This window comes from Sus scrofa, chromosome 2 (assembly GCF_000003025.6).
Source record: "Sus scrofa isolate TJ Tabasco breed Duroc chromosome 2, Sscrofa11.1, whole genome shotgun sequence".
Classification (NCBI taxonomy): Eukaryota; Metazoa; Chordata; class Mammalia; order Artiodactyla; family Suidae; genus Sus; species Sus scrofa.
The window spans coordinates 20,881,314-20,902,697 of record NC_010444.4 but is presented as its reverse complement, the minus strand read 5'-3'; the positions used below and the strand labels follow the sequence as shown (position 1 = coordinate 20,902,697).

At 36.5% G+C, this 21,384-nt stretch overlaps 1 protein-coding gene across 14 annotated transcripts in view; it reads right to left on the bottom strand.

The window, feature by feature from the left end:
* Positions 1-21,384, bottom strand: part of LRRC4C (leucine rich repeat containing 4C) — a 1,216,912-nt gene that overhangs the window by 731,508 nt on the left and 464,020 nt on the right. For 12 of the 14 annotated variants that reach the window (XM_021085270.1, XM_021085271.1, XM_021085272.1 and 9 more), the window contains one exon: positions 7,566-7,647. The gene's annotated coding sequence lies outside the window, so the exon portion shown is untranslated. Of the gene's footprint in view, positions 1-7,561; positions 7,648-21,384 lie in introns of all 14 variants that reach the window. The other 2 variants (XM_021085261.1, XM_021085267.1) reach the window with 1 other exon arrangement.

Genomic DNA, 21,384 nt, shown 5'->3' with positions numbered 1-21,384 from the left:
TGATTCTTTGTATTGTCTATGTTTAGCAAATCAGTAGGAAAAAGAAAGATGAGCTCAGAAAATAACCCTCCCATTTATAATTAGTAATTAAAGAGAATAAATGCAGTCTACAAATGCAAGGACTTGAAGCATAAAATATAAAACAAGCAGAAAGTGCATTAAAACTCAGGCTGTAGTAAGGATCCAATCAAAATATGACCAGCACACCCCTTGTTAAAATCTCTGAAGTGATGAAGGTGTCAGAATAAGGATTCAGCTGCCTAGTAATTGCAATTAGACATACAGGCTATAAAATTAGACGCAAAGGGTATTGCCTTTCCATGGAAACCTAATAAGCTCTAGGTGCCCACAATTCAGTCTTGAGAGAGAGAGAAAGAAGTGACTAGAGAAGGAAACCAAAGAAATATAGCAAAAGCTAAGAAGCATACCTTTACAAGTACCACCAGAGTAGCCATCAGTACACATTGTCTACCAGAGTCAAATAAATAAGGAGCCAAGCAAGTTTTTGAGGCAAAGACTTATACTTGAAATTTTAAAAACACCCTTTGGCAGAAAGTAGGCTGAAAAAGCTGCTTATCGTACTTAGAACATATTTCTCTAAGGTGCATTTCAGATGCAACCAAGGATGATGATAAAAAAAAGAATATCCCAAAATAAGATAAATTGGAAATTCATGAGCAGAAGAACCCCTTCAAGAGAGCAGAATTACACCTAAAGAACAAAACCAATCCTTCAGAAGTGGTTATTCCCGTCAGTGTTTGATAACCTATAAGCTGTGAGAAGGGCACATAATTTGCCCTTTGATACATAGATCTCCAGGGTTATAGCCACACTGATGAAGAAACTACTATAGGGCCTCTTTTAGGGTCTCAAACTGAGCCAAACTCTGCAACTCGATGCTTCTTCTGGGTTGTCTATGTAGAGAGGAAGTAAATGTGTTTGGCCTGGAAACGGGAGTCACTATTAGGCAGGGTTCTCCATAGAAACACTACCATAGGATATGTGCCTGGGTGCCTGTGTTTATTGTTCTCTCTTGGACCGTATAAATTGTATCCCTCCTTATACGAACCTTAGTACTCTGTCTGAGGACTGCACTGTGTGGCAGAAGTGAGACAAATGCCTGTGAATATCATTAGATATCATTTTTGCCCACTTGAACATGGTCTTTTTCAAATGAAGAACGTGTTCTGTCAGGAATATTCACAATTTCTGTCCAAAGACAGACTACAGGCAGAATTCCTTTTTGCTCAGAAGAGATTAATCTCTTTTTTTTTTCATATGTTACCACTTATATTTGGAATCTAAAATACAACACAAACGAATCGATCCACACAACAGAGGAGTTCTTCTGTAGGTTAAGAACCTGACATAGTATCCAGGAGGACACCAGTTTGATCCCAGGTTTCCATCAGTGGGTTAAGGATCCAGGGTTACCATAGGCTGTGGTGTAGGTCACAGACATGGCTCAGAGCCCGCATTGCTGTGGCTGTGTTGTAGGCCAGCAGCTGCAGCTCTGACACGACCCCTAGCCTGGGAACCTCCATATGTTATAAGGGGGCCCTAAAAAGATAAAAGACGGAATGTGGGGACAACAGGGCTGGGGAAGAGGAAAAGCCTAAAGATAAACAGTATGTGTGCTGGCCCTGCCAGGTCACCAAATGGAAAGCTGACACTACCCCCACCCATCCCAGCAACCAACACCCTGTCTGGCAACACCCTCTCCTTTTCCGATGAGATACCCAAGCGCCTTAGATGGACTAGAGGCCCACCCAAGGGTCAACATAGTTCATAAAAAGCACCCCCCCTCCACACACCAAAAAGCCAGGTTTCATGACCCCACAACGTCAGACACTGAGAAGCCCCCAGGAGGCTGACCAACAGGATTCACGGCCTGCACGTGGTTCATCCCATGGCGGGGGTCCGGCTCGAGATTAATCTCTGCTCTAATAAGGCCTTTAGCTGGTTGAATGAGGCCCACCCACATTAAGCAAAGTAATCTCCTTTACTCAAAGTCTACTCATTTAAATGTTCGCCTCAACCAAAAATCACCTTCACAGAAACATCTAGAATAATACCTGGCTAAATATCTAGCTACTGTGACCCAGTCAAGTTGACACACAAAATTAACTATCACAGAGCTAGTTGAGTATTTTTGTACAGACAGGGGTCCTATACAAAAATATTTCAGCTTTTTTTTTTTTTTCCTTCTGTGTACCATCTTCATAGCTCCTTCTCAGACTCCTGCCATCCTGTTTCTCCCACCATCCTCTTTCACTTTTAAGCACCCCTGTAAAAGCTTGGGCCCACCCAACTTCACTTTCCCACCCTCCAGCTCCCATGAAGTTTGATGACACTCATGAAATTAGGTGACTTGCTTTCACCAGCAAAATGAGAGCAGAGGTATCACATGCCACTTCTGAATGGAGCTTTAACCAGACAGGACAAGATTTTTGCACTTTGTTCCTTAGTCTTCATAACCCTGAGTGGTCCAGGGAGGATTTGCTATGTCACCCTGGATTCTGGAGAGAAGATGGTGAGGAGCAAAGCCTTCAGCTCATGAGCAAATACTACGTAGTGTACATGAGAAGAAAGCCTAGGAGTTTTTAAACCATTGAGGTCATTTGCACTACAGCATTATATAGGCTATCTTACATTTGAATGAATGTATAACAAGAGAAACATTATCTTAGGAAGAGATGTTAGATGAAATGATTAGAGCAGAGTATTTGGGTTTGGACAAACTAATGCTGAATTTTGAGACTGTCCCTTTCAAGCTCTGTGACTCTAATAAACATTGCTCAGTTTCTCTGATATTGGTTTTTATCATCTGTAAAGCAGAGATAATTATGCATTTCTTGAACTTTTCCCATACGACAGGCATTATTCTAGGCACTAGAAAAATACAGATCGATGAAATGGATTTGGAAAAACATTCCATGTCTATTGACAGAAAAAAAAAAAAAAGGACGGAAACTTCAGTCCACTCCAAACACTGTAGATAGACCATAAATGTTCTGATTTCCTCTATGTTCTTACTTTAATGTAGAAAGATCCCAACCTTTACTGTTAACAGTGCTGATACCACCTGCTAACAGGTGGCTTAAAAAAGAAAGTTAAAGTGTAAGTCGTTTTTCCTTTAATCAACATAAATGCCAAGAAACAGTCAGACTGGAGTTTCACTAAATTGCATGTTTGCTTTGGCATTCAGTACAAATGCCAAATTCATCACAAGTCTCCAGGGGAAAAGATTACTTTCCAGCAGGCAGTGATGCTGACTGGGGAGAATGCCTTCTTTCCTTCTTCCCTATGACCTCCACGTTCTAGGCTGTGTTCTCTCCTCTTAGTTCATTCTCAGTAAACATGACTCAGATGAGAACATAAGTGCACACTTAATAAAGGAAAAAATAAAAACAGAGAATAAGAGTGATATGAAACTTATGAATGCTCATTAGGGATGAAGGAAGAAAAATCAAAATAAGCACTGCCATGTCAGAAGAGCACTGTCATGTGCTATAGGCTGAATGTTTACACCCCCACTTCTTCCCCAAGTTCATATATGGAAACCAAATCCTCAACGTGATGGTATCTGGAGGTGGGCCTTTGGGAGGTGCTTAAGTCATGAAGGTAGAGCCTCGTAATTGGATTTGTGTCCTTGTAAGTGACCCCGGAGAACTTCCTCTCATCATCTTCCATGTAAAGATGACTGTCTACGGATGAGGAAGCAGGGACTCACCAGACACCCAACCTGCTGGTCCCTCGATCTTGGACTTCCAGCCTCCAGAACCGTAAGAAATGATTATTTGTTGTATAAGCCAGGTAATCAATGATATTTTGTTAAAGCAGCCCAAATGGACTAAGACAGCTTCTATCAGACTGATAAATACTAAAACAAACCTGAATCACTCTTCTATATTACTTTTTGGATACAGTAGGGATGTAAAACACTTGAATTATGTGTGTCTGCTATGGCAATATTTTATTTGGGGGAGTTGATTCTACTAAAATAGTAAAGCATAGCCACAAAAAGTTATGAGCATATTCATCCTGGCACTTTCCTGGTAATATAATTTATTTGGATATAATATATTTTAAATGCTAGAGGATTAGCCACATAAATCAAGATTAATATATACAAAGAAATATCACACAAACTTAAAAAAAATTACACACAGCAAACAAAAAGAAAAAATATTTACAATAAATGAAAAAATTGAACTATGTACACAGAAAAAAATATTTGAATGCATTGTGCATGCTTGATAATAAATGCTGTATTAGGCAACAAAATAGCACCTTTGTTGCAATATGTAAGGATCTTCTATGTATTCTCTGATATTCCTGAAATGAGTGTGCACTGCTATTTTATAAAGTAAAATTAGTCGAAAAATAAGCACATTTTGGTAAAAGTAAAACCTTGCTATATCTGTATTATAGCAGACACTGACCATTAAAGAATATCATCAAATATCTAGTCTTGACCAAAGGTATGAAAGTGTGTATTTGCTGATGGCTGTTCAATTTGTGCCATCAGTAAAAACCACAGGTGATTTTTTAAGTTGCCAAAAAAGATATCTTGAGTATACAAGAAATGCTAGCTTCTTCCAAGAGTAGCAATAGTGGAAAATATAATGTCAATTCTGTCCATGTTGAATTAGAAATGAAAGGATTCCAGCCCTTTTCTCTTTGGAATGACTTGTTAGATAGATGATTTTCCTAACATGTTATTAAAATCTCTTCAGGCAGTCAAAAATGGATTAATAGCAAAGGGCATATTGATTAAAATGTAATTTCTATTATTATAACTAAATGCTGTCTTTGCCTACAAGTGGAAAGTACTCAGAGGCATTTTTTTTTTTTGACATATTATAGTTCACTTTAGTGTTCCACACAGAGCTTGATTTCTGCTGAATTACTGGGAGGAAAGATATATGTAATAGGCCACTGTATGACCATTTTACAAAAGAAGATATTATCTCAGAGGGAAGAAAAACTTTTGATTTATTTTTAATACTTCTTCCTAAGGAATCAGCATAAACATTTTTCTCTTTGTAAACTGATCCAAAACATACTTGACTTCAAAGACTATTTGAAAGTTTAAAAGGGAAATGTAATACAAATATTTTCTTTAAAATACTATAACTCAAGCAGTGAAATTAACTAATTTCTTTGTTTCACTAGTTGAATTTTATGGGGGTTTCTGGTAGTGATTTTCATGATTTAAAATAGCAAGGACTTCTATACAGACATAAGTGAGGAAGTAAAACCTTTCCTTCAGAATTCATCGCCACATTCACACATACATACATACGCTCACTCACCAATGTCTGGTAATCTAAAAAATTAAAATATTGAGCTATCATAGACTCTGCTGTTTTATGTATCACATAAAAGGAAAACATGCTAAAGTTACACTATTTTGGACTGTAATAAAATGTGCTTCAGTTTTATTAGAGGTGGAAAATTTTTTTTACAAAAAAAGGTGCATTATAGAATTGATGAAATTTGCTAATTCATTACATGAATGTAGGTACATATCAGAGAATGCCATTATAATTGCAATAATCCATGTTTTAAAACCTGTATTCAATATCTGTTTCACTAAATAATAACTAACATTTTTTTTTAGAGCCACACCCATGGCAAATGGAGGTTCCCAGACCAGGGGTCAAATTGGAGCTGCAGCTGCCGGCCTACACTATAGCCGCAGCAATACCAGATCCTTAACCCAATGAGTGAGGCCAGGGATCAAATCTGCATCCTCATTGATACTAGAGGGGTTCATTAACCGCTAAGCTACAATGGGAACTCCCAGCACAGGGTTCTTTTTTTTTAATTATTATTTTTATGATTTGAAATGGTTTATAAAAGGTTATTCCATTATATTTTCACATTTTTATGTTAGGAGCAAAATATTTAATCAAACATAACACAAATGTGGTCAGAGAAATTTTAGAGGATCCTTCAGTATTTAAAGGTATTAATTCAACTCACTAGTAATTACTGACTAGCAAAGACTTTGTTAAAAGTTGTGAGGACTAAGGAAATACCAGGTTAATTGTCCTGAGTCTAGGGGCTCAGGCTCTGATGAAGTGATAAGGCATATACATAATTAAAAGTTATTGAGATTATCATATAGCATAGAAGAGAAGTATTTGAAATGCGGTCATGGATTGACTAATAGAGAAAGGAGCTATTTTGGTTGGTTATTTTGGTAAGAGTAATTTAAGCAGTGCTTGAAGCAAAAATTTAACACTCAGGTAGAGAGTGGGAAGTGAAAGGGTAGCTAAAATTAACTCATTTAATTATTGAGCCCCTACCATTTTAGATATTGTGCGAGGTACTAGAAATACACTGTTCTACAAAATAAAAATAGCTTCTACTTTTGTTGGATTTACCATGAGTTTGGAAAGAACATTGACTGTCCTGGAGAGACTTTGCATGGGTAAAAGTGGCTAAGTGGGTGGAGGATAAGATAATAGTGAGGTGAAGGAGGCTTGTTTTGATTTTGATTGGCTGAATTTTTTCCAAGGTAAGAGACATAAAAGCATGATGATTTTTCTACCTGTGGGGAAGGAACTAGACCCATGGAGAAAGGCAAATCAGGGAGGAAAAGCTGATTTAATAAAGTTTATAAAGAAATGGAAAGTGTTAAGATTAAAATTTGATATGGGTACAAAGTTATTTTGAGTAATAGGAAATAGACAATAGACAGAAACAGAGCTATTTTAAAGTCTAAGGAAGAAAAAAATCAGTGATGTTCACACCAGATAGCCTCATCTTTCCAAGACTGCAAGAGGTTGTTTTATACAAAATTGAGACAATCTAGGAAAATTTGGAGCCCCCAAAAAACATAAATTTTGAACAACCATGAAAGGGCTGGACCAAACGCTTTAGTGGCCAAATTCCACTCAGGACCAAATAGGGTCGGGCAGCCTGGAAAATGACCATCATATGACCATCTATGATACATCAGCAAACAAGCGTGAAGCCTGATCCTGGCCTGAATGGAGCATTTGATCTAGTAAAAGACACATGAAATAATCACACAAATAAATACTAACTTGACAATTAGCAAGGTTAGTATGGCAGAAGATAGTTGATAGAGAAAAAGAAGGTTAGAGGGAACTGTCCATTTGGCTGATTTGGATTTAGGCAAGGCAAATAAAACTAAATGTGGTATCTGAAGGGCCAGAATGACAGAGAAAGATAAAAAGATGACAAGTCATGTCTTCAGTAGGAGTCAGAGAGTGGGAGAAGTGGGAAATATACACAGTTGTGGTCAGAAAGCAGGCTTTCAAAGTTTTACTAGAAGCAAAGCAATTATGAGAGACAATAATTCTTGGCAAAAATAGAAGGCGCATCCTTAAATGAAAAGTCAAGCCCTCATCACAGACAGACATACAATCCCCCTGCCCCCACCAGCGAGAGCTTGTCCATGCCAAGGATCCAGCAATTAACCAGATTAATTCACAAACCATCTATATACTCCAAAGCACTTTAAGTCATATGCAAGACAGTTTTTCTTTTTCCTTTTTCTTAAAGCTATGAACGTTGTACTCACATACATTCAGTGTGTCAGATGTTCTGGACTATTTGATCCCACTCTCCCTGGGTGATCTTGCAGCCTCACAACACAGAGAACCATTTCTAGGAAAGAGATCAAATTAAAACATGACATTACATTTAAGGAAGTTAGAAAATAGCCCAAGCAGAATTATTTGAAATTAAAATCTACCTAATGGAGTAACCTACAGGGAACAATTTCTATTTCTCTCTATTTTTCCAAGGGCACATTCATTTCACAATATGTCATGCTTGAGGCTTTTCCCAGAATATAAAAGGCTTTTTAAAAATGATAGTAATTATAACATTTGGTTCTGTATAAATATCTCACTTTATCAAAATTTTCTTTATATTGGACTGTTCAGCCAGATTGTCCATAAAGGCAAAAAGATGCATCTACTGCTCTTTCAACCCCCGTTTTACTTTGTACTTCTTTACTCCTATTTTTACCTTCTATTTCAGTCAAGTAAATTGATTGCTCATCCCTGGATATGTTCTGCCTTTTCATACTTCTAGCGCATTGCTTATGCTATCTTTTCAGCCTGAAAGGTCATTATTCTTTTGTTCCATTTCCTACCCCAAAGACTTGTAGGGTTCTTTAATACCCAGCTCAGATATGATCTATTTTTCCCCCTGAAGCTGTCTATCAAAATTAATTTCTACCTCATCTATCTATAGTCCTATAGTCCACAGATTGTTGATTATCATTCATTATGAGAACATTTATAACCAATGTATTAACTCTTTGAGCTTTAAAGGCAGAGAGAATGTTTTACCAGTGAGAAGTATTTTTTTTTCTTCTATTGTTGTTGTTTTCTTTAATCAGCATCTTCCCTGTGCATTCAACAGTTGCTCCTTCCTCTCTCTTGATGGGATCAGACATTAGGAATGCTTCGGTCAAGATCTTACACTCTACCAATCTGAATTCCTTTCAATTGAATTATTTTCAATTCAAACACCTGTTTAACTTGGCTTCCAAAACATCATTCTCTTCAGTTTTCCTTCTTCAATGGATTACACTTTCTTAGTCCCCTCATAAGTTTTTTTCCTCGTTTCTTCAGCCTTGTAAAAATATGATGCCCTGTGGCTCACATTTTGAATATCTCCTGTTTTCTATTAGATTCACTCCCTTGCACATCCAATCCAGGCTTATTATTTTAAATACCATCTTACTTCTGAGACTGTCAACTTTCTATTTTAGTTCAGATCTCTAAATGAGTGCCATACATATAAGCAACTGTCTATTTGATAGACCCACTTGAGTTCTAATAGACAATTTGAAATGAGTGTATCCAAAACAGATCTTCCTGTCACTACCAATTTTCTCTTTCTATAGTTTATTCTCAGGGAAAGGCAACTTCATCCTCCCATTTTCTAATTCCAAAATTCCTGACTTCATCCTCCAAATCAAATATGTTAACAAATCCCACTGGAGCTAACTTTTATCCAAAATGTATCTAAAATCTGATCACTTTTTTTCATCTTCATTTTAAAACACTGGTTGCAGACTGTAAATTTTGTTACGTTTTATTACAATGGAATCCTTCTTTACTCTATCCCTTCCTTTTGTCAATTGTTAAAATAGCAGCTAGAACAATTCTGTCAAAAGGTAAATCAGATTGTGTCTTTCTGTGTTCAAACACTTCCAGTAGCTTCCATTTCACTCTAATAAAAGCCAAAACATCTAAAAAGGGTTGGTGAAATGCTATACAAGCTGGGCCCATGTTAGCTCTCAGACCTGTCTTCCTTTTTTTTTTTAATTGAATTACAGTTGATTTACAAAGTTTCATAGTACAGTGAAATGATTCAGAATATATATATATATATATCTATATATATATATATTCCTATCCTTTTCAGATTATTTTCCTTATAGGTTATTACAAGATATTGAATACAGTTTCCTGTGCTACGCCATAGGTCCTTGTTCATTATCTATTTTATATATAATGGTGTGTATTTGTTGATTGAAAATTCCCAATTTCTCCCTCTCCTTCTTTGCCCTTTGGTAACCATAAGTTTGTTTTCTATCAGACCCCTCTTCTTTGTTCGTTCTGCTCACATCACAATGACCTCTTGGTGGTTGCTCAAAAATCCCAGGCATGTTTCACACTCTGGACTTTGCTTCTGCTGTTCCCTCTTCCTGGAAACCTCTTCTGTGGATCCAAGTAAACCTCTGGTGCATCTCCACCGGGCATTGCCTGGAATTTATTCATTTCCTAAGTGAAGGCTTCCCTATCTGCCCTATTTAAACGTGGAATACCATATACCTGTGATTGCTTACCTTATTCTCTCCTTCATTTTCTTTAAAGAAGTTATTTCATCTAGGATACTATATCTTTCATACATACACTTAATTTTTTTTTCTCTTTCAATTAAGCAAGTAAACTCCATGAGGGGGGAGGATTTTCATTGATTTTATGCACTGCTAATTTCTGGTGCCTTGAATTATGGCTCGCCATGATAGGGGATTAAATATATTTTCTTGAAAGAATTTATTCTTCTCACATGAGAAAGCTAGTTTCCAGTTCCCAGTCTACCATGTTATGGTTATGCAACTTCATTCTAACTGAGTCTCAGATCCTTAGCTATAAATTAGTATAGTAACATCTTCTCAGGCACTTCCACAGGGGAGCTCAGTCATTAAAATAGGACAATCAGTAAAAAATGTTATTTGAGCATCAAAAGGTATTAAACAAGACATAACAACTTGAATAATATACAACATAGTTGAACCTTATGTATACTTTACACATACACTTTAGCACCAGTAATTTTTAGAGCTCTGACATAATTCATAAAGGTAACGTGCTGAACGAAGCATGAAAGTTGGGTCTTTAGATTCTAAGGTAGACTATTTTATACTGCAATAACTACTATTAACACCTAAAAATAGGCAATTTGTATTTGCCTGATTTAAAGAGTCAGAGAAATATATATGGTGTATATAATATCTAGCAGGTTTAAGCATTCGCTCTACACAGAGCACTATCCTAAGTGATTACCTATATTATTTTATTTAATTCTCAAGTAACACTGCAGAGTTGCAGCTATAAGAATCTCTATTTAAAAATGGAAAAACAGGCATAGAAAGAGTAATTATTTGTATAAAGACACAACTATAAGAGATAAAACTGAGATATCAACCTAGACACCTTTGTGACACTGAAATTTTTAATTTGAAATTCATTTTTCACTGAGATATAATTGACATAACATTGTCTATATTTAAGATGTACAACACAATAATTTTATATATGTACATACTGCCACAAAATATATAATTACTACAATAAATTTACTTATTATCAATCATTGCATATTGTGGTATTTTTTCCCACTCTCCTAGAAACTTTCAAAAATATGATTGTTAACCCTAGTTATCACATTGTCATCCTCAGAATATATGAGTTGGAGCCAATAGAGCCGAGTTCCCAAAAGCCAGTCACTTTTACACATAAGTGAAACAGTTTAGTATCATAAGCCTAATAACAAGTTTAAAAAAAAAAAAAAAAACAGAGTAACGGATACTATATAACATTCTTTAGACCTAGTTACTTTATGGTATTTAGTTACTCAAGACAGACTGATCTCAATAATTCACACTTCTTTGTAATTGCCTCTCTGCACTGATTCATTGCAATGTTGGAGAGTAATAGCAGTAATTCACTCTGTGATTACCAAGAGCCAATAAAATAGTTATGACAAATATCAATCTAATTGGAAGTGCCACTGCACTAGAGAATGTTCTATCAGTAGCAATCATGCATTAGCAGAAGGGGACAAAGATAAATGAACAGGCCCAGGTCCTCCTCCAAATCTGACAGTTCGTTTCCTTCTGATAAACAGCTATTCTAGCAGGGGGAGAAAAAAAAAAAGAAGAAGAAGAAGAAGAATGAAATGTAATCTCCCTCTGACCTTTCCTCATTTGGTTGAGAGCACTATGACAATTCTGAATTGTCATAGAAATAAGTTCCAGGAGAAGGGTGAAGAAATCCTACAGATAATTCACCCTATGTGACAACAAACTGAGGAATGGTTTTAGAATATGCTTTTCCCACAATACCGTAGAGTCTAGATTCAAATCATGATAGCCGTAATTCACTCTGTGATTACCAAGAGCCAATAAAATAGTTATATAGTTTATTATAATGATAATAAAAATCACAGCGGTAGGTAGAATATGCTGAACATATACAATGTGTTCAATATTGTGGTTAGCACGTTACATGATTTGTTTCGATTCTATGTTGTACAGATTGATTTGGAAATGCATGTGGTTAATTTGAGCCAGAGAGGGAATCTTAGGTAGATAAACATGGCATTCCCCCACATATAACCTAAGTGAGGCAACCTCAAGAAAACTGAGGCATAAAGGATTTAAGTGATGGTCTCAGATCATATAATTAATGAGGGACTTCCTCCTGGACTTCCTTCCTCTTCCATTCTTCTCACTAGGCTATTCTGTCTCCCATAGCCCCCTCAGTTTCTGTGTTTTTATCCTTACATGGAGGATAAAAACACAGAAATTAATTGTGGAAGGAATTATTTAATTGTATGAATTTCAAGCTCTTTTGCAAGCAGAAAATGCTACGATAAAACAATCTTATCTTGCAAAGATATACATTTCAATATAATTGGGAACTACTAAATTTCACAACTCTGCTGAAGGCAGTGAGTAGGTAGCCAGGTGGGTTTGGGGCAAGAAGAGATAATATCATCCAGGTATGAAAATGACAATTATATAATTGTGTAGTGTTATGTAAACATGCTTAGGATATAATATCACATGAAAGAAGGAAATTTCAAAACAGCATATTTACTAAAAATATGCACATACTATATGTGTCCCGATAATGAGATTGGATAACATGGAACAGTTTTCTCATGATTTTGGGGGGCATGATGTAAAACCGAGTGACACATTCATTTTGAACATTAGTATTTTTACAAAATTGTTTACATCTTAATTTTGAAAGTAAGATTTAATTTTTAAAATAGAGGCTATAATGACACTTCTGAAATTCAGAGATGCTGTGGTTTTGGTGTTCACATAAATGTAGCCAAAAATTATTGTCACAGTGCTTGTTACACATGACTCAAGAACCGCTTTCAAATTTTTTTATCTTCTTTTCACAACCATAAATCCCAGCATACATACCAGTTTGTAATTAATCTTAAATACTCATTTTTTTTCTTAGAGATAAACTTACAGTATGTAAAGAATGGGTAGCCTGAAAATGAAAAATGCCTTTATTTATCCATTCACTTACCCATTCATTCAATACACAAAGTGCTCACCCTTTCAGGTACAATTTTAAGAGCTGAGGATGTAACAGAAAATAAGAAGCTACTTTGTAGCTAGCTCTGGGTCTGTAACAACCCAAAGTTTAACTTTAACTCTAAGAAGGGGAAGGGTTCAAGAAAGGAGTCTTGTCCTGTGAACAAGTGTTTACAGTAAAATAATTGTGTTGCAGAAAATAATTTAGAAATAGTTTTCCAACTACGCTCCTTTTACTCATGCACCTGGTCATCAGAACATCTGTTCCAGCAGAAGAAAAATATCACGAAGACAGAGGCTTGTTTAGTTTGCCACCATATCTCCAGCACCAAGGACAGTACCTATGCCTTGTCCATGGGGATCCAATCAAGTAGTTCTGTTCATGCCACAATCTAGATTATCTTCTTACAAAAATGAGTCAGATTTTGGTTCTACTTCTCAAGGGCATTAGTCCAGATGCCTAATTACGGTCATGTTTAAAGCACATACTATATATCAGACATATAATATGTGCTATTATTTTAATCTCATGCTACCACAGCACCATCACTTTTTATTTCACCTAACTATGCCTCCATTTCCTCATCCTTAAAATTGGTAATGATGATACTTAGTTACTGGAATTGTTTTTTTGCTGTCCTTTTTTTGTTCTGTTTTGTTTTGCTTTTGTCTTTTTAGGGCCCCACCCTCAGCATATGGAAATTCCCAACCTAGGGTTGAATCGGAGCCACAGCTATTGGCCACAGTCACACCCACAGCCACAGCAATGCCAGATCCTTATCTCACTGAGCGAGGCCAGGGATTGAACCCATAGCCTCTACAATACTAGTCAGGTTTGTTACTGCTAAGCTGCACTGGGAACTCCTGGAGTTGTTTTGAGAATTCCTAGCATGAATAAGGTTCCCACGAAAATGCCTACACTCATAGAATGTAACATACAAATATATGGTAATATACTATTATTTGAAGCGGATGATAACATTTTGAAATAGATTCATTTTGTTATTTCTATTTTACAGAAAAGGAAATAGGTGCATGGTAACCAAGCAATCTCACCAAAAAGCCCATAGTTTATACATTGCTGAGCTGCTGAGTTTGGAAATAGTGCTCCAGTCTTCCTGTCCTCTTCTCCATATTCTTGTTGACATTCTTAAATCAGACCTTAACCACTTCTGCTTAGACTCTCAGTAACTAGCTTTCAGATCTCCTTTCTGTTTGTTTGTTTTTCTAGTTTTATCTACAAGCCTTTGTTTCATACTGTCTCCTTTTGACACATCTTTTAAAGTACGTATCAAATAACAGTATTGTCCTCTGTGTTAGAAGCCAAGAAACTCTCCATTGCCTCTGGGATAAACCACAAAGCGCTTAGAAGAACACTGCATGATTTTGATTTGATAAATGAATCCTCAAAGTTTCTAGTCAAAACCCTAGACAACTGAACTATAAGATTGGATAATCCAAAAAATAGGCAGATCTGGGTACAAGTCACTGATGATCCAATTACTAGTTGTACAACCCACCCCCCCCACCCCACAAGTTATTTCACTTCTCTGATGCTTAGTATCCCATTTGGAAAATAGAGGGTTTGGGTGCACATAATAGACAGTAAATGCCTATTATTCTTATCTTTTTTTTTTTTTTTTTTTTTTGTCTTTTTGCCATTTCTTGGGCCGCTCCCATGGCATGTGGAGGTTCCCAGGCTAGGGGGTGAATCGGAGATGTAGCCACCGGCCTACGCCAGAGCCACAGCAACGTGGGATCCGAGCCACGTCTGTGACCTACAGCACAGCTCACCGCAACACCTGATCCTTAACCCACTGAGCAAGGCCAGGGATCGAACCTACAACCTCGTGGTTCCTAATCGGATTCGTTAACCACTGAGCCACGACAGGCACTCCCTATTATCATTATTATCATTATCTATAGTGTAAGAACAAGACAAAGCATCTTTAGGAGATAATACATGAAAACTTAGAGAGAGATCCCCAGTATGAGAAATGGAGTGAAAAAAAGTAAAAAAGAATTGTCCGTGTCAAGCAATGACGTAGGATTTCACTTGGTGGCCGAACCAGTATAATTATGTGAAAGAGAAAATGTAGTTATAAATGGACTATTTAATTATTTATTTTCTTTTTAGCATAAACAGTCCAACGACAAAGAAATAAGTTCTATTTTTGTGTGACTCAGAACAGGTTCGTAATGGATTTACCATCAATGAATCGAAACGTCCTATATCCTACTCCTCCCTTGAAATATTAAGAAGAATTACTATCTGAATTTATAGCTCTCTAAGAATATGCTTTCCTACTAATGAATGCTCTCATATAGATTTTACACATGCTTATGTTAAATATAGGTTAACTGACAGAATATTTTGAAATGCTCAGAGTGATTAATCAAGGCTGCTTCATTTAGTGATGAGAGATATTCAGTAAGATTTCAAGATCTCCAGTTTAGTTAAATTAAGTTCATAAGCATAAAACTCATTTGAACTCAAGAAAATATTTTGAGCCTATAAAAGCTAAATGGCAATACTCTGAAACACATGCCTAGCATTAGTGACCCTAAACTAACTTCGAGGTATCTTCACAATGATTGTCAGTGTTAACTGAGGAGTAAGCATAGTTTTGCCTCTTTTGACCTACGTGAACTCATGTTAGATAACATCATAACTTTATCATTTATTTATCTAAATGTTCAATAAAATACTTAACAAGTACCTTATGACAAGTGGTATATTAAAGGCTAAAAATAAAAGTAATACAATGATTTTCCTAATTACTGACCTCATAATCTAATAAAGAGAGAGAAAAGTAAACTAATAAATGCAGTATTTTACTTGTGATGGTGTCTGTCCAGCACAGAGAAAGGCACCCACGTGGCTTTATTTGTTCATGATCCACCAAGAAGCAGACACCAAGATAAGAACAAGTATATGAGGCATCTATTGGGAATGCCTGCAAAGGATAAAGAAAGAATAATCAAGAAGACTGGAGAGCTTTTGGCAACAGTGGAAGTCTGATATGTGAGAAGGAGAATGGAAGAACAGAAGATTGGATGGAAGATTCTGTAACTGTAGCACATTTTTAAGATGGGTTCAGGTCGGCCAATGGGCAGTCATAGAGCTGCAGTTCCCCATCAAAGGAGTCCTGTGTTTCATAGGAATGGACCTTGACCAGTAGTGGTCATTGCCTGGAAGCAACCCAAAGGAAGCATAGACTAGCAGCAAAATCCCTGACGGAGAGGGAAAGCAAGAGCTAGGGCTGTCAATCAATGATATTCCCAGCAGCAAGTCAAGTGGCATACTTTAATGGCTACCACAATTGGAATGACCAGTTTTACTTGTGGTCCAGGACTTCACAAATGGTTTTGAAAGATGAATAGGAAGTCACAAGGTAGACAAGTTGAATAAATACATTCAGGTATAAACAAAATATATACAAACATAAAACAACCTGTGAGTGTGGGGGAGTTCCAAGTACTGCATTTGGCTGGAGAATGTACTCAGAGGTGTTGGCATTCAGTGTACCAAGACGTAAGACTACAGACAGAGGCAGGATTCTGACCATATAGAGCTAGGCAATTTCTATAAAGACGTTTGGCTTTCTGGGTAATGTGGGATCACTGAGGGATTAAAGCTGGGTACATACAACGTGGGGTCTGCATTGCAGAAAAAGTCCTAAACTATAGAGCATATTCAGATGGAAAACTTGAGGAGGAAAGGAGAGGGAAATACCAGTAGTAAAGACAAGACAGTATCGCACAGTCCTGGATCCCAATACCAGCTCCACCACTTACCAACCATGTAACCTCAAGCAAATTGTTTAACACCCTAGTGTCTCTATGGATAATTTCCTATATTTGCCTTGACACATTTAAGCTTACTTCATAGTGACAGGAGGATCTCAGGTGTAAAAGGAATAGAGGCAGGCTTAGGAGCTCAGTGTTGCAAATGGACATAAACCTACATTCATACTCTAGCTTATATATTTCTATAGTCATATTTTATGTAGACTTTCATATTTCATAAATACAACATGGCAACAAAATTCACATCTATCTTCTGGAGTCATTCCCCATGAGGTGATACTTGTGAAGTCTTAGTTCACTCCTTGCAAGTAGGAAATTATCAGTGACTAAGTGCTGGGTGCTATGCTGGGTACCGGGCACACCTGGAATGTTCTGTTCTCACAGAATCCCCACAGACAGGTGATTTTATCACCCTGAGTTTAGAGGAGCAAATTGATGCTTGAAGAGTTTAAGTAGGTGGATCGCTGTTATAAAAATGTTCTAGGTTACAACTCTGTTGCCTGACTTCAAAACCCATGTTCTTAACCACAATTCTCCATTATCTTCCATTCTAGCACTAAAAAAAGAAAAAAAGAAAAAAAATCTTCCCATCAAAGCAAATGAAATTCTAAGAACTCACTTGTTGACTGTGGTTGGGTTTCTTTGTATTATTAGGAGGCTTTAAAGCTGAGTTAGCACATTTAGGTTGCTTCCTCATGTCTTGGCTATTGTGAATAGTGTTGCAACGGACATTTGAGTACATGTATTTTTTCAAATTAAAGTTTTCTCTGGATATATGCCCAGGTTATGGGATTGCTAGATCATATGGTAATTGTATTTTAGTTTTTGAAGCAGCCTCCATACTGCTCTCCATAATGGCTGTACCAACTTTCTCTCTCTCTCTGCCTCTCTCTGTCTGTCTCTGTCTCTCTCTCTCCTATATATATATATCTCTATATCACACATTCACACATATATATAATGGAATATTACTTAGCCATAAAAAAGAATGAAATAATGCTATTTGCAGCAACATGGATAGAGCTAGAGATTACCATACCAAGAGAAGTAAGCCAGAAAGAGAAAGACAAATATAATATCACTTATATGAGGAATATGAGGGAAAAGATACAGATCAATTTATCTACAAATCAGAAATAGACTTGCAGACATAGAAAACAAACTTATGGTTACCAAAAGGGAAGTGGGGGGATAAATTAGGAGGTTGGGATTAACAGATACACACTGCTATATATAAAACAGATTACCTACAGTGACCTACTGTATAGCTTAGGGAACTATACTCAGTATTTTGTAATAATCTATAAGGGAAAAGAATCCAAAAAAGAATATATACATATTCTTTTAGTACTATTTTTAGTTTTGTAAGGAACCCCCAAACTGTTCCTATTACATATGTATATAACTGAATCAGAATCACGTACACCTGAAATTAACATGACATTTTACATCAACTATATTTCAATTAAGAAATTAAAAAGTAAAAGCACTGCCAAATAAGAAAAAAAAAAAGAATCACAGAATGAAATGTGAATATATTTTCATATTAAATAATGTTTTCTAGAGGAAAAAGAAAAGCTAATTTAGGAACAATTTAAACAATGCTTCTATGTTGGCTTCAAGAGAAGATTCGTTCAAGTTTTGCAAGAGACATTACAGATAGTACACAGATTCTGATATAAGATGTGTTTTTTCATTTGAAATGGGCTTCAACAGAGGGCGGGTGTACAATAATGACGAAGGCAACAGTTTTTAAAATTACCTCCACATATGGAGAGGTCTTTAGAATATTCGTGTAATTGATCTCTTCATTCTAATGAATCCCAACAAAGAGCAGCCTTGATGCACTTCATCAAAACCCATGGAGAACTGACCTATTATGTCTGGTCTACAGAAATTAGGCATAAAGCCCTGATGCATGTAGCCCTCCTTCCTCATCCCTACTTCAAGAAAAAGAGAATTACCTGATTTTATTCCAGGTTCTGGCATTTTTTATGAAGCAACATACTTAATTTCACTAAGCCTCAGTTTTCTCAGCTGAAATAGCCTTAAGTGCGAAACATAAATACTGATGATTATGTCTAGCACACATTAGCTACTCCACAAATATTTGTTTCCATTGAATGAGTAGTGAAGGATCATTCTCAAAATAAAAAAATTATCAAAGGATAATTCTATCCATAAACAAAGGGAATATCATATCACTTGCCGGGCAAGAGTTTAAGCCTTCATCATTAATATTTGTATTAAAAAAACTTAGTATTATTTGGTATTCATAGAAGCCTCAGCAATACCTTTGGACTGCATAATTTGAGAAGATATTTTATCCTCATCCATCAATCTTGAGATTTTTATTTTCAAGGATAATTTTATTGACCTCCCCTGTGAGGGAGTTCACCTTCAAAACAGAGACTTCTAAATCTGCAAGACTTGGAAAACAGATCCATTATTTTCCCAGCTTCACGGGAAAGGAGGCAGAGAAACTGTCTCTGGCATTAAGAAACCCATGGGCTGAAATACCTTCAAGTTTGTTGATTCTATTAACAAAAACGTTCTCTGGACAACTTAACTAGGACCTCTGTCTCCCAAAAGGTCTCTACTAGGGAAATGACATGGGTTCTTGAGGTAGCTGTCCTTCCCCATACCTCTGGAAAGCTTAGCAGTACAGAGGGTGACTTCCAAAGAAGCTGGCTCTCAGTCCTCAGATGGTTCTGCAAACACCTGATAGGTTTCATCCAATTACTTGATCATTTTCCCCCCAAAATATCATGCTTCAGAAAAGACCTCTTTGGATAGTTTTGGAGCACTGGTAAACACTATTTTCTGTCCTTAGTAATGTTGGCCCACATATTAGCATTTAACAATATTTGACTTTTGACTAATGCTTACCAACAAAAAGATATGGTGTATTTTATTTCTAAGATTCTTATTTTTCCTATTATAGTTAATTTACATTTTGAAATACAGACCCCCACATCTTTCCTATTCTCCTCATCATGCCTATCCTCAATGTCCATGTGCAAGTTGAATTGGGCATTAATGTTTGCTTTGTCTGTTGTAAGAGCCATACTCTCATTGGTGGCATTCACTTTGGCCATCTCTCTCCTCCACTGGTCATGCACTACCAAATTAGTCAGTAAAGTACCTATTTTTTTCCTAATTTGATATCAATTTATTCTGGCTAGTTTGCTACAGGAATTAAAGTGAGATAACCTTTAAGCAGACTATTTAAAAATTATAAGCACCTGAACACAATCTTACCCCTTAATATATGGTATGCATTGGAGCTCCTATGACCCCAATTTCAAAACTCATGAAACAGGTACCAGTCACAGGCATGAGGATGAATATAAATTCTTTTAGAAATCCTTTCAAGACATATTGTTGTTGTTAAAATGAATCATCCAGAAATGTGACATTTTTCCATAGAGAACAGACTTGTGGTTGTCAAGTGAGAGGCAAGGAGCATGGAGGGAGTGGGATGGACTGGGAGTTTGGGGTAGTGGATATAAACTATTACATTTAGAATAGATAAGCAGTGAGGTCCTAGTATATAGAACAGGGAACTATATCTAATCTCTTGGGACAGACCATGATGGAAAATAATATAAGAAAGAGAATGTATGTGTAGGTATGACTGCATCACTTTGCTGGGCAGCAGAAATTGGCAGAACATTGTAAATAAACTATACTTTAATAAAAGATAAAAATAAAATTAAAAGTATTGAATATCAAAGAAATTCAACATCTTCAAGGAAGGGAGGAACAATGAGTATACACCACCCACCCCATCCATTGGTCCTGCTTTTTGTGGTTTCTGTTACCCAAGCTCAACCATGGTCCAAAAGTATTAAATGAAAAAAATCAGAAATAAACAATCCATAAATTTTAAATGACATGCCATCCTGATTAGCATGATGAAATCTTGCACAGTCCAGCTCCATCTTGCCTGGGGTGAGAGTCAGCCCTTTGTTCAGTGTATCCACACACTGGCCACTTGGGAGCCTTCTCAGTTATTAAATCTACTGTCAGGCTATTATGGTTAAGTCACTCTGATTTTATTTAATAGTGGCTCCAAAGCACAAGAGTCGTGATGCTGGCAATTTGGATTGGCCAAAGAGAAGCCATAAAGTCAACCCATTAAAGGAAAAGGTGAAAGTTCTTGACTTAAAAAAAGTTGTATGCTAAAGTCCTACTCACAGTAGGGCACCATGATGGAATCATAATATTTGTCTGAAGAGCATTAAAGCACAAAATGAGACAGTCTTTATATTCTGCCCAGCTTAAATTTCCATGACCACATGATTATACTTCCATTATACTTCACATCTCTTCCTTCTTTCCTCTTTCCTACAGTCTTCATTTATTGATCATATTCTCGGCATTGGCAATGGAAAGGAGAAAAGAGAGTTAAACACATCAGCCTGCTAAAACCCTTTCTTTTGGGGGTTCCCTGGTAGCCTAATGTAAAGGATACAGCACTGTCAACTACTGTAACTTATGTCACTTTTGTAGCATGGGTTTGATCTCTAGCCCAGGAATTTCTGCATGCTGCAGGAGCAGCCAAAAATAATAAAAAATAATAATAATAATAAAATAAATAAAATCTTTCCTTTCCCAATTAGATGCTATTTATCTACTTCTATTTCCTTGATATGTGCTATAAGATGCTATTTTCTCATAATCTCAATTATACGTGCACTTCTCTGATGGAACTGATTACTTTGTCT